This window comes from Staurois parvus, unplaced genomic scaffold (assembly GCF_062004578.1).
Source record: "Staurois parvus isolate SC_StPar_1 unplaced genomic scaffold, SC_StPar_1.0 ptg001161l, whole genome shotgun sequence".
Classification (NCBI taxonomy): Eukaryota; Metazoa; Chordata; class Amphibia; order Anura; family Ranidae; genus Staurois; species Staurois parvus.
In genome coordinates this window covers 679,083-705,325 of record NW_028318957.1, presented here as the reverse complement: position 1 = coordinate 705,325, position 26,243 = coordinate 679,083, and the positions used below count along the sequence as shown (strand labels likewise).

Below are 26,243 nucleotides of genomic sequence, written 5' to 3'. Positions count from 1 at the left end.
GGGGTGCCGGGATCTTGGGGCCCCCTCGTTAATTCCGATAAGCCTCCCACCTGCAGACCCCCACAGCCACCAGCTACGGTTGTGGGGAAGAGGCCCTTATCCCCATCAACATGCCCCCCAAAGCACCCCCCCATGTTGAGGGCATGTGGCCTGGTATGGTTCAGGAGGGGGTGGCACTCACTTGTCCCCCCCCCCTTTTCTGACCTGCTGAGCCACATGCTTGGATAAGGGTCTGGTATGGATTTGGGGGTGGGTGGGGGAGACCCACACGCCATTTTTTTTTTACATTTTGGCATGGGGGTTCCCCTCAAAATCCACACCAGACCTGAAGTGCTTGGTATAGATGGGAAGGGGACCCCAGGCTGTTTGTTTTTTTTTTTTATGTAATTGTTGGGCAATGCGGACAATTGTTTTCACATCTGGCTGTCGGCAGGGAACCCCACTGACAGCAGAAACATGAATGAATGTCTCACAACTAAAATACCGAATTACTTCATTATGGAACTCCGGCCACATTGTAGTAACGGCTGATATCTCACATCATACTCGGATGCTAGAAGATACCGCTCACTATATTGTTCGTGTTCGGAGTTTGCGGTCGAACATTCTGTAGGTTTGGATGTTCGACCGCAAACCGAACGGGGGGGGGGGGGTGTTCGGCCCATCGCTATTACCGAACTTACCTGGACCGCTGTGTCCCTCAATGGAGGAGAAAGAGAGACGTGTGAATGTGATTGGTGGGATCGGGACATCACAAAACAGATCTTACAGGAGCATCGACCAATGAGGAGGAATATTTCCTGTTGTATAGTCTGATATCTCCCATCAGCCTCCATAGTGCAGTTACTAAAGTCCTACAAGAAGGTGACAGGATGGTGTCAGGTCCATCACACACAGTACAACCTCACCGTACAATCTCTGTACAATCAACTTCTACAATCTACCAAAACGATGTAATATGAGGACCCACCTAAACTATCCAATCAGATTGAACCGTACTCTGCAGACTTGTTGGAAGATCTAACAGAGATTGTACAATCAGATTGTAATGCGTGTGGCAGGGGCGGACTGACAACTCATGGGGCCCCCGGGCAATAGGGGATCATGGGGCCTGTGTCCTTGCCCAAACTCAAAAAAGCCTATGAAAAAGGTACCAGGGGCATCTCATGGGGCCCCCTACTGACCCCAGGCCCTCGGGCAGTGCCCGAGTTTCCAAATGATCAGTCCACCCCTGGTGTGTGGTGTTTATCAGATATCCTGGAGGATGCTGGGAAATGCTGTGAGAACATTCTGCTGAGATCTGATGACTGTTTATATCGTCTCTTCTAGGATTGGGAACAACTCCTTGTCAGAGGAAGCAAGCAGAGAACTAGAAACGCTGGGAACGCTCCGACCAGAACTGAAGATATATACATGAGGTGACCCCGGGGGAGGAGACTCGACTACAGCTGTGCATGGAGCCGGGACATCGCTCTGGATGAGATATAGAGAAGAGCAATCCTGACCCCAGAGGAGAATGGATCATCACAGATGAACGAATACACCAGGACAGGACGGGGAGGGATTCGTTTTTGTAATGAGGAAGGAGATAAAAACTCCACTAAAAATATGAACGTTTCATAGAATCCATATTGTGGGCAGCAAAGTGGCTGAGGGGTTAGCACTTCCATCTATCAGCACTAGGGATGAGGGTTCAAATCCCAACCATGGCATGTGTGTGTTTCCTCCGGGTACTCCGGTTTCCTCCCACACTCCAAAGACATGCTGGGAGGTGAATTGGTCCCGGTATGTGTATGTATGAATGTGAGTTAGGGACCTCAGATTGTATGCCCCTTGAGGGTAAGGGACTGATGTGAATGTACAATATATTTCCAAAAGTATTGGCCCAATCATGTGATCAGTGGCAGACTGACAACTCATGGGGCCCTAGGGGATCATGGGGCCCCTGTGTCCTTGCCCACACTCGAAAAAAGCCTATAAAAAATGGTACCAGGGGCATTTCATGGGGCCCCCTACTGACCCCGGGACCTCGGGCAGTGCCGGAGAGCTCAATTGGTCAGTCCGCCCCTGCATGTGATTCAGGTGTTCCAATCCCATCCATATCATGTGATTCAGGTGTTCCAATCCCCTCCATGGACACAGGTGTATACAATCAAGCCCCTAGGCTTTGGTAGCCCCAGATGTTAACCCCTTCCCGCCCAGCGCCATTAGTACAGCGTCAGGGCTTTTTATTAGCACTGATCACTGTATTTGTGTCACCGGGGATGTCAGTGGCACCAGGTCAGTTCCCCCCCGCAGTTCCGCTGTAAGTCGTTGATCACCGCCATTACTAGGAAAAAAAAATTCCGGGGGCTATACCGGCATTTGCAGACGCTATAACTTTCACGTAAACCAATTAATTTACACGTATTGGGATTGTTTTCAGCAAAGACACGCAGAATACATACAATCAGTGACACCAAGTCAGTTCCCCCCCCCCCCCAGTGTCAGAATGCCTGCCGCAGTCCCATTATAAGTCGTTCATCGCCACCATTACTAGGAAAAAAAATTAAAAAATTCTGGTGTATATACCGCCATGTGTAAACACTATAACTTTCACATAAAACAATTAATTTACACGTATTGGGATTGTTTTTCAGCAAAGACACAAAGCAGAATACATTTTGGCCTAAATTTGATTTTTAACATTTTATTTTGGACATGTTTAATAGCAAAAAGTCAAAAATATAGTTTTTTTCTCAAAATTGTCTGTTTCTTATTTATAGCGCAAAAAATAAAAACCGCAAAGGCGGTCAGATACCACCGAAGCTCAATTCGTGGAAAAATAAAGGACGTAAATGTCATTTGGGTGCGGCGTTGCATGACCGCGCAATTGTTGGTTAAAGTAACGCACCGCCGTAACCCAAAAGATGTCATGGAAGGGGATCCTCTGGAGGGGGAGGAGTTAAGGTCACATTGGTTGCTGTGATACGGCGAATGTTTGGCGTTTATGGTGATGTGTGTAAAGTGGGCCCGGCTCAGGCGGGATCTATAGTTCAGGGATCAGCAGCACACTTCTATTACATGACATTACAGCAAACATGGATTCCCCACGCAGGGGGTCTTCTCCAACATACAATAACCAACAATGCTATCCCACCTGGCTACACTTCAGCAGCTCCGCCTTATGTAGATGTAACACCCGGAGATCTCAGAGAGGACATCACACCCCACAGCGGCCATTCTCCTCCCCTCAGCCTGGAAAAGGCGGAACACAGAGTAGGTCTGCCTGAGGGAAAGCTGGAATGGACAGGACAGCCAATCACAGGAGAGGAGCTGAGAGGCGGGAACACATGAGGGAAAGCTGGAAGGGACAGGACAGCCAATCACAGGTGAGGAGCTCAGAGGCGGGAACACCTGAGGGAGCTGCTGGGAACTGTGAGGTGACAGGACAGTCAATCACAGGTGAGGAGCTGAGAGGCGGGAACACATGAGAGAACAGCAGGGAACTGTGAGGTGACAGGTTAGCCAATCACAGGAGAGGAGCTGAGAGGCGGGAACACATGAGAGAACAGCAGGGAACTGTGAGGTGACAGGACAGCCAATCACAGGAGAGGAGCTGAGAGGCGGGAACACATGAGAGAACAGCAGGGAACTGTGAGGTGACAGGACAGTCAATCACAGGCGAGGAGCTGAGAGGCGGGCACATATGAGCATATGAGGGAACTGCTGTGAGGTGAATGGCAGGACTGTTCAACCAATCATATGAGAGGAGAGGCGGGAACTGCTGTGAACTGTGAGGGGAGTTGCAGGACTGCTCAATCAATAACAGAAGAGGAGCTGATAGGTGAGAACACTTGAGGGAACTGCTGCTGGGAACCGTGAGGGGAGGGACATGATGGCTCAGCCAATCACAGGAGAGAAGTTGCGAATAGGGCACACATGCACTGAACTACTGGGAATTGAGTTGAGTGACAGCACTGTTCAGCCAATCACAGGAGAGGCGGGAACTGCTGGGAACCGTGAGGAGAGGGACAAGGACTGCTCCGCTAATCACAGGACAGAAGCTGAGAAGAGGGAACACATGATGGGAACTGTGAGGTGAGCGACAGAACTGCTCAGTCAATCAGAGGAGAGGAACTGAGAGGTACATGAGAGAACTGCTGTGAGGAGAGTGACATGACGACTGAGCCAATCACAGAAGAGGAGCTGAGAAGAAGGAACACTTGAGGGAATTGCTGTGAACTGTGAGGGGGGTTGCAGGACTGTTCAACCAATGACAGGAGAGGAGCTGAGATTTGGGAACACTTAAAGGAACAGCTGTGAGGTGAGTGACAGAACTGCTCAGCCAATTACCACAGAGCAGTTGGGAGGGGGAACAATTGAGGTTATAAATATAAGAGGGTGATGGAGAGTATCTGGGAACACAGCTGTGAGGGGACAAGCTCAGCCAATCACAGGAGAGTATCTGGGAGGTGGGAACACAGCTGTGAGGGCACAAGCTCTCAGCCAATTACAGGAGAATAGGTGTGAGGCAGGGTGGCTCCAAAGGGAGTGACAGGTCTCCTCAGCCAATCATAGGAGAGAATCTGGGAGGCAGGAACACCTGAGGTAACTGCTGTGAGGTGAGTGACAAGCTCTCCCAGCCAATTACCGGAGAGTAGATGGGAGTTGTGATGGCTGTGAGGTGAGTTACAGGTTTTTTCAGCCAATCGCAGGAGAGGAACTAGGAGACTGGAACACTCCTTTCAGCCAACCACAGGAGAGTATTTGGGAGGTGGGAACACCTGAGGTAACAGGTGACAATCTCTCTCAGCCAATCACAGGAGAGTATTTGGGAGGCGGGAACACCTGAGGTAACAGGTGACAATCTCAGCTATTCACGGGAGAGTATTTGGGAGGCAGGAACACCTGAGGTAACAGGTGACAATCTCAGCCAATCACAGGAGAGTATTTGGGAGGAGGGAACACCTGAGGTAACAGGTGACAAGCTCTCTCAGCTAATTACTGGAGGCGGGGCAGCTCTGAACGAAATGGTGAGTCTCCACTCAGCCAATCACAGGAGAAGAAATAGAAGGTGCAAAACGCCTGTGAGATGATTGACAAACTGTCTCAGCCAATAACAAGAGAGGAGCTGGGAGGCAGGACAGCTGTGATGGGAGTGACAGGTCTCCTCAGCCAATCAAAGGGGAGAAGCTGGAAGACTTAAGTAACAGCTGTGAGTTACATAGTTAGTTTGGCTGAAAAAAAAACAAAAGTCCATCCAGTTCAGCCAAAAAAAAAAGTTATAATCCCACACCCACAGCTGAACCAGAGGAAGGCAAAAAACCCAGCAAAGCACGATCCAATGTGCTCCTGTAGATTACAGAGATTACATTTCTTTTCCTCCAGATGTAAAGAGCGCCCCCTTGTCCTCTGTGATGACCTCAGAGGGAATAACTACACCGAGTTCACTATATGAACCACTGATGTATTATACATGGAGATCATATCCCCCCTTATGTATTATACATGGTGATCATATCCCCCCTTATGTGTTATACATGGAGATCATATCCCCCTTATGTATTATACATGGAGATCATATCCCCCCCTATGTATTATACATGGAGATCATATCCCCCCTTATGTATTATACATGGTGATCATACCCCCCTTATGTATTATACATGGAGATCATATCCCCCCTTATGTATTATACATGGAGATCATATCCCCCCTTATGTATTATACATGGAGATCATATCCCCCCTTATGTATTATACATGGAGATCATATCCCCCCTTATGTATTATACATGGAGATCATATCCCCCCTTATGTATTATACATGGAGATCATATCCCCCCTTATGTATTATACATGGAGATCATATCCCCCCTTATGTATTATACATGGAGATCATATCCCCCCCTTATGTATTATACATGGAGATCATATCCCCCCTTATGTATTATACATGGAGATCATATCCCCCCTTATGTATAATACATGGAGATCATATCCCCCCTTATGTATTATACATGGAGATCATATCCCCCCTTATGTATTATACATGGTGATCATATCCCCCCTTATGTATTATACATGGAGATCATATCCCCCCTTATGTATTATACATGGAGATAATATCCCCCCTTATTTATTATACATGGTGATCTTATCCCCCCTTATGTATTATACATGGAGATCATATCCCCCCTTATGTATTATACATGGAGATCATATCCCCCTTATGTATTATACATGGAGATCATATCCCCCCTTATGTATTATACATGGAGATCATATCCCCCCTTATGTATTATACATGGAGATCATATCCCCCCTTATGTATTATACATGGAGATCATATCCCCCCTTATGTATTATACATGGAGATCATATCCCCCCTTATGTATTATACATGGAGATCATATCCCCCCCTTATGTATTATACATGGAGATCATATCCCCCCCTTATGTATTATACATGAAGATCATATCCCCCCTTATGTATTATACATGGAGATCATATCCCCCCTTAATCTCCTCTTCTCAGTAGAGAATACATTCAGTTCCTCTAATCTTTCCTCATAGCTGATCTCCATGCCTCTTATCAGTTTGGTTGCCCTTCTCTGTACTTTCTCCAGTTCCCCAATGTTCTTTTTGTGAATTGGAGCCCAAAACTGAACTGCACATTCCAGATGAGGTCTTACTAATGATTTTTCCGGGGGGAAGGGGGGATGATATCTCTCTCTGGAGTCTATACCGCTCCTAATACAAGAGAGGATTTTTCTCACTTTAGAACCCGCAGCTTGGCATTGCATGCCATTATTAAGCTTGTGATCTTCCAGAATCCCCAGATCCTTCTCCTCCATTGACCCCCCCCAGTTGTCCCCCCCCCCCCCCCCTAGTATGTATGATGCATGCATATTCTTAGCCCCCAAGTGCAGAACCTTACATTTATCAACATTAAACCTTATTGGCCACATAGTCCCCCAATTACACAGAGCATTGAGGTTGGCTTGTAAGTTGGAGACATCCTGTAAGGACGTTATTCCTCGGCACAGCTTGGTGTCACCTGCAAAGACTGAAATCCCCAACCCCATATCATTTATAAATATATTAAAAAGTAAGGGTCCCAACACTGAACCTTGGGGTACACCACTAATATCACTGAACCTTGGGGTATCCCACTAATAACACTGAACCTTGGAGTATCCCACTAATAACACTGAACCTTGGGGTACCCCACTAATATCACTGAACCTTGGGGTACCCCACTAATATCACTGAACCTTGGGGTATCCCACTAATAACACTGAACCTTGGGGTATCCCACTAATAACACTGAATCTTGGAGTATCCCACTAATAACACTGAACCTTGGGGTATCCCACTAATAACACTGAACCCTGGGGTACCCCACTAATATCACTGAACCTTGGGGTACACCACTAATAACATTGAACCTTGGGGTACCCCACTAATAACACTGAACCTAGGGTACCCCACTAATATCACTGAACCTTGGGGTACCCCACTAATATCACTGAACCTTGGGGTACACCACTGATGACCCCAGACCATTCAGAGTATGAAGCATTAACCACTACTCTCTGAATACCATCTTTTAGTCCATTTACATACAGATTTTTCCAACCTGTAGACTTTACCTTACACATTAGCCGTGCGTGGGGGAGCTGTGTCAAACACTTTTGCAAAATTCAAGTATACCACGTGCACCGCCACCCCTCTGTCCAAGTTTACCACGTCCACCGCCACCCCTCTGTCCAAGTATACTACGTCCACCGCCACCCCTCTGTCCAGGTATGCCACGTCCATCGCCACCCCTCTGTCCAGGTATACCACGCCCACCACTACATCTCTGTCCAAGTAAAGCATGTCCACCGCCACCCATCTGTCCAAGTAAACCACGTCCACCACCACCCCTCTGTCCAAGTAAACCACGTCCACCGTCACACCTCTGTCCAAGTATACCACGTCCACCACCACCCCTCTGTCCAAGTATACCACATCCACAGCCACCCCTCTGTCCAAGTATACCACGTCCACCGCCATCCCTCTGTCCAAGTATAACACGTCCACCGCCACCCCTCTGTCCAAGTATACCACATCCACCGCCACCCCTCTGTCCAAGTATACCACATCCACCGCCACCCCTCTGTCCAAGTATACCACATCCACCGCCACCCCTATGTCCAAGTATACCACATCCACCGCCACCCCTCTGTCCAAGTATAACACGTCCACCGCCACCCCTCTGTCCAAGTATACCATGTCCACCGCCACCCCTCTGTCCAAGTATACTATGTCCACCGCCAGCCCTCTGTCCAAGTATACTATGTCCACCGCCACCCCTTTGTCCAAGTATACTACGTCCACCGCCACTCCTCTGTCTAAGGTTTTGCTCACCTCCTCACAAAAAGAAATCGGATTTGTTTGACAACTTCTGTCTTTCATGAATCCATGCTGTCTGTTGCTTAAAATTTTTTTTTTCAGCAAGAATATCTCAACTGGTAATTGCGCGGTCGTGCAATGCTGCACCCAAACAAAATTTATGTCCTTTTTTTCACACAAATAGAGCTTTCTTTTGGTGGTGTTTGATCACCTCTGTGGTTTTTAATTTTTGCACTATAAACAAAAAAAGACCACAAATTTTGAAAAAAAACTGTTTTTCACTTTTGGTTATAAGAAAATATCCAATAAACTCAAAGTTAGTCATAAATTTAGGCTAAAATGTATTCTGCTCCATATCTTTGGTAACAATAAATCTCAATATATATTAATATATTAATTATTAATTATATATAATATATATATATTAATTATATATAATTAATTGGGTATATTAATTGGTTTGTGTGAAAGGTATAACATCTACACACTGGTATATACATTGGAGTTTACACAGATTTTACTTTCTGACTGCCTATCACATTTCTTGAGGTGCTAAAATGCCAGGGCAGTACAACCCCCCCCCCCCAATGACCCCTTTTTTGGAAAGTAGACACCCCAAGGATTTTGCAGAGAGGCATGTTGCATCCATGGAACATTTTATTTTTTGCCACAAGTTTTTTGAATATGACAATTTTTTTTTTCTTACACATAGTTGTCACTTTGATATATTGCTCATGCATGCCAGGGGTAGATGTGGAATTACACCCCAAAACACATTCTCCTACTTCTCCCGAGTATGGGGGCACCACATGTGAGAGACTTCTTGGCAGCCTAGCTACATACAAGCCCACAAAATCCAATGGCCCCCTCCAGGCTTTCAAAGGGCATATTTCCTCATATCACTTCCCCACTACCTATCACAGTTTCGGAGGCTCTAAAATGCCTGGATAGTACAAACCCCCCAAATGACCTCTTTTTGGAAAGTAGACACCCCAAGGAATTTGATAAGAGTCAGGGTGAGTATTTTACAGATAACATTTTTGTCACAGGGTTTTGAGAACAGAAAATAAAAAAGAAAAAATAAATTTTTTGTTTTCTTTCTTCATTTTCCAAAAACCTGTGGCAACAAATGAGATCTGCAATATACTCACTATGCCTCTTAGTAAATACCTTAGGGTGTGCATTTTCCAAAAAGGGGTAATTGGGGGGGGGGGGAGGGGAGGGGTTGCTTCTACTATCCAGGCATTTCAGGGCCAACATTAGAAGCTTATGCCACACATCACCCACTCTTGAAGACCAAACCTTTTCTGACACTTTTTGTTCACATGAAAAAACAGGTTTTTTGCTAGAAAATTACTTTGAACCCTCCAAACATTATATATTTTTTAAAGCAGAGGCCCTAGAGAATAAAACGGTGGGTGTTGAAATTTTTTACGTCACACAGTATTTGCGCAGCGAATTTTCAAACGCAAATCTTTTGGGAAAAATACACTTTTTAGAATTTTAATGCACAAAAACACAATAGATTGCCTAATTGTTTGATACAATATAAAAGATGATGAGACGCTGAGTAAATAGATACCCAACATGACATGCTTTAAAATTGCGCATGCCCGAGCAATCGCAACAAAATACATACATTTTTATTATTGATAGGCGACGCTTTAAAAGCCTTTACAGGTCACCAATTTATATTTACAGAGGAGGTCTGGTGCTGGAGGAGTTCTGTGTATGTTCTGAAGTGCGTTACCAGCGTATAGAGGTATCAAGATCACACAGACGGCCAACTTACTGCAGGAGAGTGCTGCAACACCCAATGTGCTATTTGACCTACCATTCAAGATGGTCATGGTAAATGATGTGGCGAGTGGGGTAAGTTATGGTGGTAAATTATGTAATGAGTGGGGTAAATTATGGTGGTAAATTATGTGGTGAGTGGGGTAAATTATGGTGGTAAATGATGTGGCGAGTGGGGTAAATTATGGTGGTAAATTATTGTGATGAGTGGGGCTCTGGAGGGGGAGCACTTCACACAGAGGATTGCTATGGATAAGAAGATTAACTATTGTATCACCGGGTATTCACATCGGATGGGGATTTTTTTTCCACATTGGTATTTTTATATGTTTGCACATTGATTGGGACTTTAATATATACATATTGTCTTTTGCATACAAGTTCCCTGTACATGTAGTTTGTTGGTATTTTTACTATTATTTATTTTATAGCACAATTGTTGTTTGAGCACACTGAGTATATATATTGGTTCCTTATTTTTGCATATTTGCATAGGGCATTGTAGTATATACACATTTGTGGGGACCCTATATGTAGTAGGGTAGTTTGTTTATTTATTATTTACTGTACTAATGGCTCTGGGCAGGAAGGGGTTAACATCTGGGGCGCTCAAAGGGTTAGCTGTGTGTGTTTTACTATGGGGCTGTGTATGTGCTTTCTATTGTAAGCACTCTGCTTTGTATGACTCTGCTATGCAGAGCCATCCAAAGCAGTGTGGTGGAGCCGACAGGGGACAGATCTATATTGTTTACATACAGTTCTCTCCCCCTGTCGTTATTACTCTGCGATCACTGGGTGTTGGCGAGTAATCACCGCCTGGGACCTGGTGATTGACAGCCGAGGCCACGCACCCCCTACCTGGAAATGCAAAATAACGCATATATACACATAATTTTGCGCACCCCTGCCGCCCTGTAGCAGTATTTTTGCTATAGGGCAGCGGGAAAGCGGTTAATTTTAGTCGATTTTAGTCGTCTACCATTGTTTTAGTTTGTTATATTTTAGTCATCTGCAAAAGTTTTAGTTTTAGTCATATTTTAGTCATTTGCCTCAGTGTGTGGATTATAAGAATCACCTCTTTTTATCAACTCTCCTCTCCCCTCTCCCCTCCCTCTCTCCTCTCCTCTCCCCTCCCTCTCTCCTCTCCCCTCCCTCTCTCTCCTCTCATTGACAATAGAGGTAAATATCACACTAAGACTCCCCTAGGGGCAGGACCCCGATGTAAGGATGCCCTATAAAACACACTATCTTGTCTGTGGTGAAGACCGCACTGGACTGACTGGATCAGTCATTGGTTGTAGATGGGTAGTTGTGTGGGTGGGTAGGGTGATGTCTCTCCAGTCGGTTGTGCCCAATGGTGGATACTGGTGGTGAACCCTTTTAGGGTTTGGGCTTCTGCCTTTCTTGTACGGCCTTAAGGTCTTTTCCACACATAGACTTGAAATAATAGGAAAGAAGGAGCGTCCGATGTCCAGAAGAATGCACTTTTGATGGTAGATTAAGAGGCATTTATTGAGATTATCAACAAGTACATCAAACCAATGCGTTTCGGGAGAAAAGACTCTTCCTTCTTCAGGGTTGTTGCTACACACTATTAAATGGAAAAGATGACCCCACCGGTTATACATTTTCCAGGTTTTGGAAGAAAATTGACAGAGTGACGGCTGTTATCGCTGCTCCTGGAACGACAGCTGCCACTCTCCATTTTCTTCCAAAACGCTGGACAGGCATTGCATAGGGCAGCCTTATGCTGGGGTGTGTGGTGTCCTGTCAGTGCACCACAGGACACCAGCAGATACCTCAGCAAAATGGCAGAGAAGGCATCTCTATGGAGGACGCTTAGACACGTGCCTACTCTGCCTAAATCCGACCCTGCACATAGGTTTAGGAAGTCCTGTCAATAGCAGTAAATACTATTCACTGCTATTGTGTCAGGGACATCGCACAGATGTGCACCGCCTCAGGGCTCCGGTCGGCTCCTTTCGCGGCCGGTTAGCGGGTGCGCGGTTGCATGCTTGGCAGCATTTTGGCGCCGCGCGGGCTATTTAAACTTCGATGAGACTCTGCCACATTGCTGTTTGGTCTCTATTCTGTGCTCCAGTATACTCTGCTGTTTGTTTTGCATTGCTGATCCTGACCTGTCACTTGACCTCGCTAGAACGCTGCCTGCCTTGATCTCTAACTGACCACCAACTATTCTTCTGCCTGCCAATTTTGCCTGACCTTGCCCACTTGTTGCTGGACTGGACCGCCTAACTTTGCCTACTCTGATCCTGCCTCCTACCAGCTACCATGCAAGTATCCTGCACCTCTGCCAGTGTGCCTTCCTCCAGCCGCTCCTGCATTTCCAGACGCACATCCGTCCCCGGATTCCTACCAGGTACTCGTGATCCGGTGCTCCCTGTCACCTTTCCAGGGCCCCGAGTCAGAGCCGCAAGGGAGGCCCTCCTCAACATTTCAGGTTCTACCATCAGGTACATGACAGTACCAAATGGCCATGTCGGAACCTGAAAGAGGGTGCACCCCGCTGGAGGAAATCTGCCAATATATTGCTGCACTGGCCCAAACTATCAAAAGTCTTCAGGAAGGTTATACACAGCTCGAAAGTCGCTTACAGGCTCTGCTAGCACCCACGAACCCGAATACTGCATCCTCCGCCAGTACTACCTCAGCTCCTTCTACTTCCCAGGCCACTGCTCCAGCCACTTCCACCATTATGATGCTTGCGCCAAACCAAGAGTGCCCACACCGGAGAGATTCTGCAGGGATCGGACTAAGTTTTGTGCGTTCTGCAATGCATGTCAGCTATTTTTTGCATTACAACCCCGCACATTTTCATTAGAGGCCACAAAGGTGGGATTCGTCATCTCCTTGCTACAAGGAGAACCCAGACCTGGGCTCATCTCCTGGAAAAAGAAGATGCCCGATTGTCCACTCTTAAGGTTTTTTTTTTTTATACCATGGCACAACTCTATGATGACCCTCAACGTTCAGCCTCGGCAGAGGTGGCCCTTCACACACTCCAGCAAGGCCGCAGGGCTGTTGAGGAATATGTGACTGAATTCAGACGCTGGAGTGCTGACACAGACTGGAACGATGCAGCCCTGTGTTATCAATTTCACATGGGACTCTCGGAACCCCTAAATGATGAATTAGCCAGAGTGGGGGTACCCAGTTCATTAGAAGGACTGATCGATTTCTCCGTCCCGTGGCTTTCAGCTGCTTCATTGAAAGCCATACAGAAGATCGCTGCTTGTCACCACAACCACTGCCGCCCCTCCCACACACACCTAGCTCCAGCGCTGCTCGCTGCTTCCATCGCTGCACAGCACAGTTTTATTTCTGCTCCCCCCCCCCCTTCCACCACCACTGTGTGCCCGCCGCTGTGTTCTTCTCACTATCCAACCCAAATTTCGAGGGCCTGCAGCCAGGGTTGGTTGTCAACTCTTCTCTGGGGGGGTTCAGACCCCCTGACTCCCCTTATCTACGCCCCTGGTGTCAATGGCTCATGGAAAGACATCTTTAGAGCTGCAGTTTGGTCCAATAATCATACATTTCTCAAACACTACCGCGTGGAGCGTCTTTCTAGCCAGGATTTGGCGGTGGTCCCTCTGTAAGGTAGTAGTATTACTTGTTTATCCTCTCCATGTTAGCTGTCCTGGAAGACCCTTTGGGAAAACCACAGTTATTCTTACCATTAACCGTCTTTCCAGGAGTCTTCCAGGACAGCGTCCTTTTTTCCCACGCGGCTTTGAGTATTTCATTTTTGATGGAATTTATATTTGCATGTTTTATCTCCCCTCGTGCACACTGGTGGCGGTCTTCTTTGCCTAACAACTGAGGACAAGGGGGAGGGAGGGGCTTTTTAAACCATCTCTGTATTGTGTTTCCTGTAGAGGGCGGAGCCAGTATCTCTCCATATTAGCCGTCCTGGAAAGACCATTAACGGTAGGCCTAACTATGTTTTTTTGCTATTTGGCACTGAGCTACTTTAATTGGTAATGATGCGGTCATGCAACACTGCACACAAACAAAATTTCTATCATTTATTTCACACTAATAGAGCTTTCTTTTGGTGGTGTTTGATCACCACTGTTTTTTTAATTTTTTTGCGGTATAAACAAACAAAAAAAAAAGACCACAAATGTAAAAAAAAAAAAAAAACTTTTTACTTTCTGCTACAAAACATATCCAAATAAAAAAAATAACAAAAAACACATTTCTTCAGCATTTTGCAAAATGTATCCTGCTACATGTCTTTGATAGAAAAAAAATCCCAATAAGTGTATATTGATTGGTTTGAGTGAAAGTTATAGCAAACTATGGTGTATATATACTGAATTATTATGTATTTATTTTAATACTACTCATGGCGGCGATTTACAACTTATAATGGGACTGCGATAGTGCAGTGGGCAAGCTGACACTAACTGACGCTGGGGAGAAACTGGCTAACTGACTGGGAAGTGTGGCAAACTTGCTTATCCTTGTTGGAGCGGAGTCCCCCTTCAACTCCCTTTTTCGTGTTCTGTCTGTTTATTCGAGGCATTCCTCAGCCTCATTCCTACCCTCCTCCCTTCCTGAGAGTCAAACGTTATCTCCTGGCAGATGGCGTGGAACAACCTAAGACATGAGAAGTGGAGACAGACTGTCTGCTGAAGTGTAACTTTTGTCACCCAAAACTATGTAAGCCCACTTATTATCAAACTGACCAGAGTAATTGCACAGTCCTCAGGTCAACTGTATGGTTCATATCACGGGATATGAAGCTGGTAATTTAGTTAGAGTTTCCCTATGACCACTCCCAAAACGTGTAGTCAGAGCCCCCCCCCTCCCCTTGGAGAGGGACCTTTAAGAGAGTCAAGTGAGTTAGTCTGTGACACACAAGACTCACACAGAGAGATCTCCCAGCAACATCGTAACAAGAGGAGATCAAAGAAATCACCCTGCTCACAACTTGGACTGCAAACCCAGGCATATGGGCAAGTAACTCAACCCTGTAATCTTCTTCCTAATTATCTCTTTGCTGTGTCTTTATATACATATATATATATATATATTTTTGTGAAATCTCTTTGTAAATATTTTATCGCACCTGTTTTGACCCTGTTAGAAATAAATCTTTCTTTCTGAAAGTGTCAAACTGTTTCTAAGCGCTTACTTGCAATTCACGAATCCCTGCCTTTGCAGAGACGCTACTGTTTGTATTATCTCTGTATAGCAGGTCCGCGGGCCGTGCTATATAGATCAATATTTCAATCATTATAGTGTATATTTGATTACGGGAGTTTCCCAGTCTCCGACATAAGGTGGTGGTGGCAGTAGAGGGTTAGTTGCGTAACTAACCCGACCCAGTAACAAGCGCATTCAGGCTGCAGGCACCGATTGTAGTCCATTAGCTGGGCAATCGCTGTGTAGGGTGCAGCTGGGGCCTTGTTACGTGCGTCACACCGCAGTTTTGGATCGGCCGGCCCTTCGGTCACGAGTTTGGTGAGAAGGTCTGGGGTCTGACGCCGTGGGTGTAACGTATTACTGTTAGTCGCGGCTGTGCGATTGTCGCCTGTTGGTGTCGGCGACCGCAGGTCGTGACAGGAAAGGGTTAACATCTAGGGCAATCAAGGGGTTAAATGTGTGCCTAACAATGTGTAATGTGTGCTGCTTTTACTAACTGATCTCTAAGTTTCTCATCCCTGCCACAGAGCTTGTTCCCTGTGTACAGAGCTCTGGGCTGTGATTGGACACAGCCGATCAGCATGTCTGAGCCATGAATAATTGGCTGTGACTTGCTGACAGGCTCCCGCTGTGTACAATCACAAAGTAGGAAGAAAGTAGGCAGTGATGTACGGGTACATTGTTGACGGACGGGCGGGCCCCAAGTGGTTAATGCAGGGAATACATAAAGGGAATAAATGTTTTGGCTTTAGAACCACTTTAATTATTGTAAAATTCACATTATAAATATATATATCCTAGAAAAAAAAATTGTCCAAGCACCAGTAGTTTTACTACTATCAAAACACAACAGAGAGTAGCTATATTAAGATTGTCCACTTATTTCCCATCAAAGGGTTTGTTCTGACTCCTGATTGGCTAATGCTGGTACTAACCAAACAGATCCATTATAGCAAAGACCAAACCTCTTCCAGAAAAACAAGGGACCATAATGATAGGTGACACTCTGCTCCTCACTGCTGATAATCAGCAATAACAATAAGGCATCTTTTGTTTGACTCACTGGGGGGGGGGGGGATTTACTAAAACTGGTGAACACAAAATCTGGTGCAGCTGTACATGGTAACCAATCTGTTTCTAACGTCAGCTTGTTCAATTAAGCATTGACAATAAGCTGTACCAGATTCTGTGGGCACCAGTTTTAGTAAATCTCTACCAGTGAGTGCAGTGCTGGTGGTGGGGGAGGTTGTGGGTATCTGGGACAGGTTCCATGGCCTAGCAATGTCAGTGTATGGAGGTGAGGCCTTATGAGCCGTACAATGTATATACCATAGATCCATGTTGTCTCTTCACCATTTGCCCGTTATTAACTGTGTAAGATGAATGCTGGGATTAAGTTAGAATCAATCAGTCAAACAGCTGTCATGTTATGGGGAAAATGTTCATGCTTGAATGACGTGTACCTTTAACCCCTTCAATCTCTTAAGTACTGAAGACTTAACAATATTAAAAGTCCTCCCTATCTAGTCCTGTCCTGGTGTATTAGTACGTCTACACTATATTGCCAAAAGTATTTGACTTGCCCTCCCAATCATGTGATTCAGGTGTTCCAATCCCCTCCATGGCCAAAGGTGTATAAAATCAAGCCCCTAGGCATGCAGATGGCTTCTACAAACATTGGTGAAAGAATGGGTCGCTCTCAGGAGCTCAGTGACTCCAAGCGTGGTCCCGTGATAGGTTGCCACCTGTGCAATAAGTCCATCCGTGACATTTCCTGGCTGCTAAATATTCCACGCTCAACTGTTAGTGGGATTATAACAAAGTGGAAGCAACTGGGAACAGCAACACAGCCACCAAGTGGTAGGCCACGTCACATGATAGAGAGGGGTCAGCACATGCTGAAGTGCACAGTGCGCAGAAGTCGCCAACTGTCTGCAGAGTCAGTAGCTAAAGACCTCCAAACTTGGTGTGACCTTCAGATGAGCACAACAACAATGCGTAGAGAGCTTCATGGAATGGATTTCCATGGCTGAGCAGCTGCATCCAAGCCTTACATCACCAAGTGCAATGCAAAGTGTCAGCTGCTGTGGTGTAAAGCATGCCGCCACTGGACTCTAGAGCAGTGGAGACAATTTCTCTGGAGTGACAAATCACGCTTCTCTGTCTGGCAAGCCAATGGACATGTCTGGGTTTGGCGGTTGCCAGGAGAATGGTACTTGCCCAACTGCATTGTGCCAAGTGTAAAGTTTGGTGGAATGGGGATTATGGTGTGGGGTTGTTTTTCAGGGCCCCCTAGTTCCAGTGAAGGGAACTCTTAAGGCAACATTTTGGACAATTTCATGTTCCCAACTTTGTGGGAAGAGTTTGGGGATGGCCCCTTCCTGTTCCAACATGACTGCGCACCAGTGAACAAAGCAAGGTCCATAAAGACATGGAAGAGCCAGTTTGGGGTGGAGGAACTTGACTGTCCTGCACAGAGTCCTGACAACTCAACCCCATAGAACACCTTTGGGATGAATTGGAGCGGAGACTGAGAACCAGGCCTTCTCCCCCGACATCAGTGCCTGACCTGACAAATGTACTTCTGGAAGAATGGTCAAACCTCCCCATAGACACCCTCCTAAACCTTGTGGACGGCCTTCCCAGAAGAGTTGAAGCTGTTATAGCTGTAAAGGGCGGGGCCAACTCAATATTGAACCCTACGGACTAAGACTGGGAGGCCATTAAAGTTCATGTTTGTGTAAAGGCCGGCGGCCCAATACCTTTGGCTATATAGTGTATCCAAAACTGGTAAATATTCCAATTGTAATAGTGACTTATTTCTTTTTGAGGCCTCTGTGCCTGGTCTGAATGAAGCAGACCATCACTACAGACAGTCTTCATCAGATAGGTGAACTCACCAAACATTTGGCATCCAAGAATATCTTTTTTGCATGTAGAAGGTTCAGACTAAAAAGTGATGTTTCCTTACACCTCAGTGTGCCTTGCAGGAATAATAGCAGGGAATTATAGTGAGCAAAGAAGAAATTACATCATACAAGAGGGAAGGATACAAAAAAAATTGTGCAATAATTAAGCGCAAAATGAATCACAGTATTTGAAAAATACATACAAATAAATTACTTTGTCAATATAACTGCTTGAGCAGCACAACAATTAAAATAAAAATAAATAGGTATTGAGAAGCACATATTAAAAAAGCGCACATCATTTAAAAGCCTTTTTTGAAACATTTATTGGTTAAGAACTTCAAATACAGCCAACGTGTTTTCAGGCCTCTTGGTTCTTCAGGCCTTGAGCAGTGGATCATGATGACATGCAGGGGCGGACTGACAACTCATGGGGCCCCCAGGCAATAGGGGATCATGGGGCCCCTGTGTCCTTGCCCAAATTCAAAAAAGCCTATGAAAAAGGTACCAGGGGCATCTCATGGGGCCCCCTACTGACCCAGGGCCCTCGGGCAGTGCCCGAGTTTCCAAATGGTCAGTCCGCCCCTGATGAGACGTCATAGAAATCCTACAGTATGTTGGGGTTTGATAAAGACTGTCGTCATTTAAATGCAACTGCTGGCTGAGTTTTTGAGCTATCAGTTCACAGTGTGGTTAAGAAATGGACTCGTCATGCCTCCTCTGCACTCCACCAGCTAGATCAAGTACAGACTGTACTTGATCGCCTCTATTCCCTGTGACAGACTTACAGTTTTGAACCTCAAAGTGCCCTTGAGATTCCAGGTTCATTGCTTCTAGGGAGGATTGAGACACTAATGTGTTTGTCTTCCCTCCACTCACATCCTGACAGCACCCATGGAGGGTGTGATGGACCACCTGGCACCTCTCCCAGGTGCTTCAATCAGATGGCTGCTTCCTCACCACTGGAACATAGGAACAAGATATTATAGCTGGGCATTGCACCCAAGAACAAGCAGAGACTAGCTTAGGTGCAAACAGGAACTACTTTATTGAACATAAATACTGTTTTTTATAAAAATCTACTAGCAATCCGAGATTGTTGGAATATCAATTTCTCTAAAATCCTGGATGTCATATCTCCACCACTCGGCTGTACTTCCAAAGTTCGGATCTTCCTGGATTCTCTCAAGTAATAATTCTGGACCATCAAAATCATAGCCCTCCATGGGCGTATCATCCTTAAGTCATGGACAAACTTGGGAAATGTACCAATTAAGCACTCCGTGTCCTTCATCCAACATCATCTTGAGGCAGACCAGATGTTCCAATCAGGTCACCCATTCTTGCTGGGGCTGCTCTCCCAGGAAGGACATCCGTAAGTCCCATTGGAGACAGTATAGCTCCTCCGGGGTAGCAAGATCCTTTCCACAACGCTCCTGTTCCAACTGCAACGCTTCTTTCCATAGTTTCCGAAGAATGACATCCCTCCATACCAGTGCATCCTGTACAGAACCAGGTCTGTCCAACTGGGTGAGCATTTTCTGAATCTGCCGCCGAAACTCCACTTTCATCTGTGGGGAATATCACCACTCTGCACTGGACTCCGGAAGATATATCCCAGTGTGGAACTGCTCCGTAGGAAGTAAGTAAATCCCACAGCTTGCCCCCAAATGTGGTGGACTGCCTGGTACCCCGGTTGAGTGCCTCCATCAAGATACAGCTTCCTTCACTCTGGAAGAAAGGACCAAGGTATTATAGCTGGGTATTGCACCTAAGAGACAACACTAGCTTAGGTGCAACTGGAACTCCTTTATTGAACTGATATACAGGTTTTTATACACTTCAAAAATAGGGGTAGCCCCCACATGAACAGTAAAATAAATATTGCATATTGGCATAAACATCACACACTGCTTTGGTAACAAGGTCAAGTTGACAAAAGACTAATCCCATCATGTAGGAGCCTCCAAGAGAATTAGCCAACAGGCAGAAACAATTGGTGACTCAATTAATTCAATTACCAAAGGTAGAAAGACAGGCAGTAAGAGTAAACAGATAACCCCTTAAAACACAGATTACAGCAGGGGACTTCGGCATCAGGTTGTTTTGGAGCTGATTATATTAACATTTGCTTTGAGTCTAGCAGGGGGTTGAAGCAGACAATGCTATTTAGGGCACAGAGACCCCAAATCTGTGTCCGGGTCCTCCAGTTCTGAGTCTGTGTGTTTCGTGGAGACAAGGACTTGAATCTGAAAAACTATTCCAAAGGTCCCCCCAGGCACACACCTCCCAAAGAATAGAGCCCCCTCAAATGCCAGGGCCCATGGTCAGTAGGTAACAGGCTAGCCTGCAGTCCCCTCCAATAGCCCCTGTCCTGGTTGGGTCTGTCACAGAGGGGATAAGTAAGTGCAGGACACAAGTGGAGAATGGACACGGGATGCAGCATCTTTAACATGTAGAAGTGATTTGGTGGCTGTAAAATCACTTCTATTTCAGAGATTGAAGTCAACTGAGAAAATATTACTCGCATGACTGCATGAATTTGTACACAACCCAATACTGCTATGATGTAATATGCTGGCGGCACTAAAAGAGTTAAAGGACCCCCCCGACTTCAGTCTTTTTTTGTAAAATACTAACCATCTCCTCCACTGCTGTTATCTCCGCTGTGTAATTCTGTCCACCACTTCACAGTCTCTGAAGTAAAAACATCCCGGCCAGGTCTTCTTATTGCAAATGTGCCTGTGGCCTCTTCAGTTGTGTGGTTGAGCCATACTCTTGGTGGCCTCCAGTCATTCAGTGAAGTACAGCTCATCCATAGGGATAAATAGAGACATGACGTCCAAGAGGACCCATCCTTTGCCTCCATTTGTCTTAGTGGTCCTCCTCTTCTCCAGTTCATCTTCTGCAGTTTTACCTTTCCACACTGACTTTCTCCACACTGAGTCCTTGTTCCCTCCATTGTTCCATCATGTGACTTGTGGTCTCACGTTCTTGGCTGTGCTGAAAATAGGGATCATTTAACTTTATTTTACCCAGAATTCCCCCAGGTGTGTTTGTCTGCCAATGCATGTGTGTTCATCCTTCCAGTCTACATCCATTGGTCAGTTTTAATATATCAAATGCCATATCAGTTCATGTCATTCGGTGTCTCTGTCCATCAGCCTGTGCAAGTTTTGTTGTATTATAAAGTGTAACATACACCCTGAGATAAAGGATCTGGTTTGAGGGATACAGTTGTATTCCCATATGTAGCACACCTTTGCAGGAGCCACTAGATTGATAAGTCCCCTCTGAAATTGGTTTATTTTCCAGGTTAGATAATATACTGCCTTGACCACTCTGGCACACCCCTATTCAATAAGAGGAACTCCAAAATTTGATTGGTTGAGGAAAATGGAAAGATAGCACTGGACGGGTAGGTTTATTTTACTGGTATTGTTATCTTTGGGTATTACCGTTTGGTGTAAATGATCTGGTTCCCGGCCAACCACGTTCCTGCCAAATAAGCAATTTGCACTGGAAACAATTCCATTGCAGGTCCAGTTCACGTCTGGTTTGTTCACTTTGTTGCCAGTCAAGTCCTGATGAAAGGGGTCCTAGACCCCCGAAACGTGTTGGCTTTTTGAATTGTACCCCTGACCTGTAATGGATTAAAGTTGTATCTGGACCTCTTAGCAGTGGTGTGGCACTTCAATTTCAACTCTTTTTACCAAAATTAGATTGACACCATATATATTAGAAAAGGTCAAATAAGGACAGGTTAATGCAGAACTCTGACCAAAAAAAGTGATAACCCCTACTCCTACACAGAAACCTTCTAAAGTTGTATGTGGAGAGTAACACCAGGAAAAACTGGGCCTGAATTTTTCCATACAGCACTGATCAGTTTAAACTGTTACAGAGTCACCAGGAATGCAATAAAAGCAGCTAGACAAAGAATAGGATAAACCCCCCAGAGCTACACTGCTGTTAGAATCCTGGAGTGACCTGGCTAGGTCCAGGCGTGCTTGAAGGACTTTACTAAGTAAGAGTTAAAGAAATCCTCAAGGGAAAAAAACACAAAAAATGGATGGTAAGTTCTACGCAAAATTTCTGTGGGACTGAATGAGGTAGTCCGAAAATTATTATCTCTGCTGGCTTTTTGTTGGGGCCCTTACAGTGGTGCACAATTGATAAAATTTGGTGGCCTCTGCCTGCTTTCAGTTTAGGAGAACAACTATAGAGAAGGTATTGAGTGAACATAATCTGCAAACAAGCTGAAACAGTGGTAGAAGTGCAACAAGTTCAGGGAGAAGTATACATATTTCTGGGTTGATGAAGCAATCCTGGATGGATAATATGGTAATGCAAGCAGTAGGCTAAAAAGACTGGATCATTTCTAGCAAGTAGGAGGGTAAGGATGTGATGGGTCTACAGATTTGATTTCTGTTGTACAGTGTATGCAATAGGTTGACAACCCTCTCACTAATTCTGCGTCTCAGCCGTAAATGCCGGTGACAGAGGGGACCCTCATGAGCCGATGTCTTTACATCCAGTGAATCTGCTTTGTATTGCATGAGATGACGAAAGGAGACAGGTGATCCAGCTCTGTAATTCTGGAGATGCAGAAAGGACAATGGCAAACCCGCTCTGTATGGATGGAATGCTGCTGGTTAGGCTGTGCTGGAGGGTGAGAGATCGGAGAGCTCAGTACTCTAGCCTGGGCATCTGCTTCCTTCCCCAGTCTAGTGCCAAGTGCCTTCAACCTTCCGCAGCAGTGTGCTGAGGCTCCTTCCCTCCTCCTCCTAGGCTGTATATCTCCCTGGGAACTATGGTTTTCCCCAGCTGTGGAGTAATTCCGCCTATACACTATGAAACTACACCTCCCACAATCCTTTACTTAACAGTATCTCTTCCTCAAAGTCCAATGTTGTCCAATCAGTAAAGGATATAAATGGGTTGATTTACTAAAACAGGAGAGTGCAAAATTTGGTGCAGCTCTGCATAGGAACCAATCAGCTTTCAGGTTTTATTGTCAAAGCTTAATTGAACAAGCTGAAGTTAGAAGCTGATTGGCTCCCATGCACAGCTGCTCCAGATTTTGCACTCTCCAGATTTAGTAACTCAACCCCACAGAGTCAATGGGGACACAGCAAACAGACATGCCAGGACTTCTTGTCTCATAAGAACAACCTTGCGAACTTCATCTTGGTGTTCCTTTTCTTCAAAGATCCCTTATCCAGCCCCCGGCTACACATAGATCTCTATCATTACTAAACCTCTCCGTGTTCAGTGTGTCCTTTACACTGTTTGACCCACAATAGCAACAGGAAAGGCAAAGCGTGATTGGCTGATGAAGGATGCACAGAAAGCTCTACAGTCAGACACTTTAAAGAAGGTCCTTCTATTATCTAGAGCCGGGGTCTCCAAACTTAATAAACACGGCCGGTTTACTGACCTTCAGACTTTAGGAGGGCCGGAGTGGCCAGTGGGAGTAGAAAATGTCCCAGCGTCAGTAGGATAAAAAAAAATGACATAGTGCTTGTAGTCAGTGGAAGGTGCAGAATAGTGTCCACTCATTGGTATTAGTTGGAGGAACAGAGCCCCATCATTGGTGTCAGTGGGAGGAATAGTGCCCCATCATTGGTGTCAGGGGGAGGAATAGTGCCCCATCATTGGTATCAGTGGGAGGAATAGTGCCCCATCATTGGTGACAGTGGGAGGAATAGTGCCCCATCATTGGTGTCAGTGGGAGGAATAGTGCCCCATCATTGGTGTCAGTGGGAGGAATAGTGCCCCATCATTGGTGTCAGTGGGAGGAATAGTGCCCCATCATTGGTGACAGTGGGAGGAATAGTGCCCCATCATTGGTGTCAGTGGGAGGAATAGTGCCCCATCATTGGTGTCAGTGGGAGGAATAGTGCCCCATCATTGGTGTCAGTGGGAGGAATAGTGCCCCATCATTGGTGTCAGTGGGAGCAATAGTGCCCCATAATTGGTGTCAGTGGGAGCAATAGTGCCCCATCATTGGTGTCAGTGGGAGGAATAGTGCCCCATCATTGGTGTCAGTGGGAGGAATAGTGCCCCATCATTGGTGTCAGTGGGAGGAATAGTGCCCCATCATTGGTATCAGTGGGAGGAATAGTGCCCCATCATTGGTGTCAGTGGGAGGAATAGTGCCCCATCATTGGTATCAGTGGGAGGAATAGTGCCCCATCATTGGTGTCAGTGGGAGGAATAGTGCCCCATCATTGGTGTCAGTGGGAGGAATAGTGCCCCATCATTGGTATCAGTGGGAGGAACAGTACCTAATTGTTTATATCAGTGGGAGGAATTGTACCCAAACATTGGTGTCAGTGGAAGGAAAAATGCCCCATAATTTGTGCCAGTGTAAGAAAAGGTGCCTCCTTGTTAGTGTCAGTGGGGGGAATAGTGCCCTGGGGGCCGTATAGAGACAGGCAAAAGGCTGCAGTTTGGAGACCACTGATTTAGAGCAAAGTATTTAGGCCTCTTGATAATAATAACAATAGCAAAAATAAGCATTCAGATCCTCTTTATTTCCCCCCGGAGAATAATGGGGAATAGTGAGACTGATCTGCTGAAATCTGATGACCATTTACCTCTCTTCTAGGATCGGGGACAGTGACTTGTCAGATACAACTAAAGGAGAACTTGAAAAGTTGGAATCCCCCCGACCAGGACTGAAGGTCATCATTTAGTGACCCAAGAGGAAGAAGCTCTGCTACAGCTGTGGAAGGACCCAAGACATTGTTCTGGATGATAAGACACACATTTTTTTTTTAGCACTGTTAGTTTAAAAATAGTGTTACTGCATATAGAAAGTTTGCATTTTATTCTGCAATTTGTCCTTTTTAAAATGACATTAAAATTATTATTCTGGTACAGAGCATTGAAAAGCTATTTACAAAAGAAGTACATTTATTTTTTTCAGTTTTTCATTTTTAAACACTCGCACTCCTGAGGATTCCCCCCCCCCCTTCCTGACCAGGCCATTTTTTGCATTACGGCGCTGCGTTACTTTGACTGACAATTGCGCGGTCATGCAACGCTGCACCCAAATTAAATTTATGTCCTTTTTTTCCCCCAGGAATTGAGCTTTCTCTCGGTGCCCCTATTTGATCGCCTGCGTTTTTTATTTTTTGCGCTACAAAAAAATAGACCAACAATTTTGAGAAAAAACTATATTTTTGACTTTTTGCTGTTAAATATGTCCAGTAAAATATTAAATTTCTTCATAACTTTCAGCCAAAATGTATTCTGCTACATATCTTTGCTAAAAAAAAATAATAATCCCAATACGTGTAAATTAATCAATTTACGTGATTAGCATTTCCAGATGGTGGTATATATACTGGTATTATTTGTTTTCATTTTACTAGTAATGGCGGCGATTGGCGACTTGCAGCGGGACTGCGGCGGACATTCTGAGACTGTGGGGGGGACTGACTTGGTGTCACTGGCATCCCCAGTGACACCAATACAGTGTTCAGTGCTAGTAAAAAAAAAAAAAGCTCTGACACTGTACTAATGACACTGGGCAGGAAGGGGTTAATGTGAGGGACAATCAAAGGGTTAACTGTGTGCTGGGAGCAGGGGCAGACTGACAACTCATGGGGCCCCCCAGGCAAAAGGGGATCATGGGGCCCCTGTGTCCTTGCCCAAACTCAAAAAAGCCTTTGAAAAAAGTACCAGGGGCATCTCATGGGGCCCCCTACCAGGGGCGGACTGACAACTCATGGGGCCCCCGGGCAATAGGGGAACATGGGGCCCCTGTGTCCTTGCCCAAACTCAAAAAAGCCTATGAAAAAGGTACCAGGGGCATCTCATGGGGCCCCCTACTGACCCCGGGCCCTCGAGCAGTGCCCGAGTTCCCAAATGGTCAGTCCGCCCCTGGCTGGGAGTGTTTTACTAGGTGGCGGGGTGTGTGTGTGCTTCACTGTACTCACACAGCTAAGGATGGTTGTGCAGTGTGCCCGAGCTG

General features: G+C 45.7%; 1 long non-coding RNA gene across 1 annotated transcript; it reads left to right on the top strand.

Moving 5' to 3' along the window:
- Positions 1–10,086: 10,086 nt before the first annotated feature.
- On the top strand, positions 10,087–25,146 carry LOC149439084 (uncharacterized). Its single transcript, XR_016307869.1, has 2 exons — positions 10,087–10,253; positions 24,873–25,146. It is a non-coding gene; the product is annotated as an uncharacterized LOC149439084 (long non-coding RNA).
- The last annotated feature ends 1,097 nt before the right edge of the window (positions 25,147–26,243 follow it).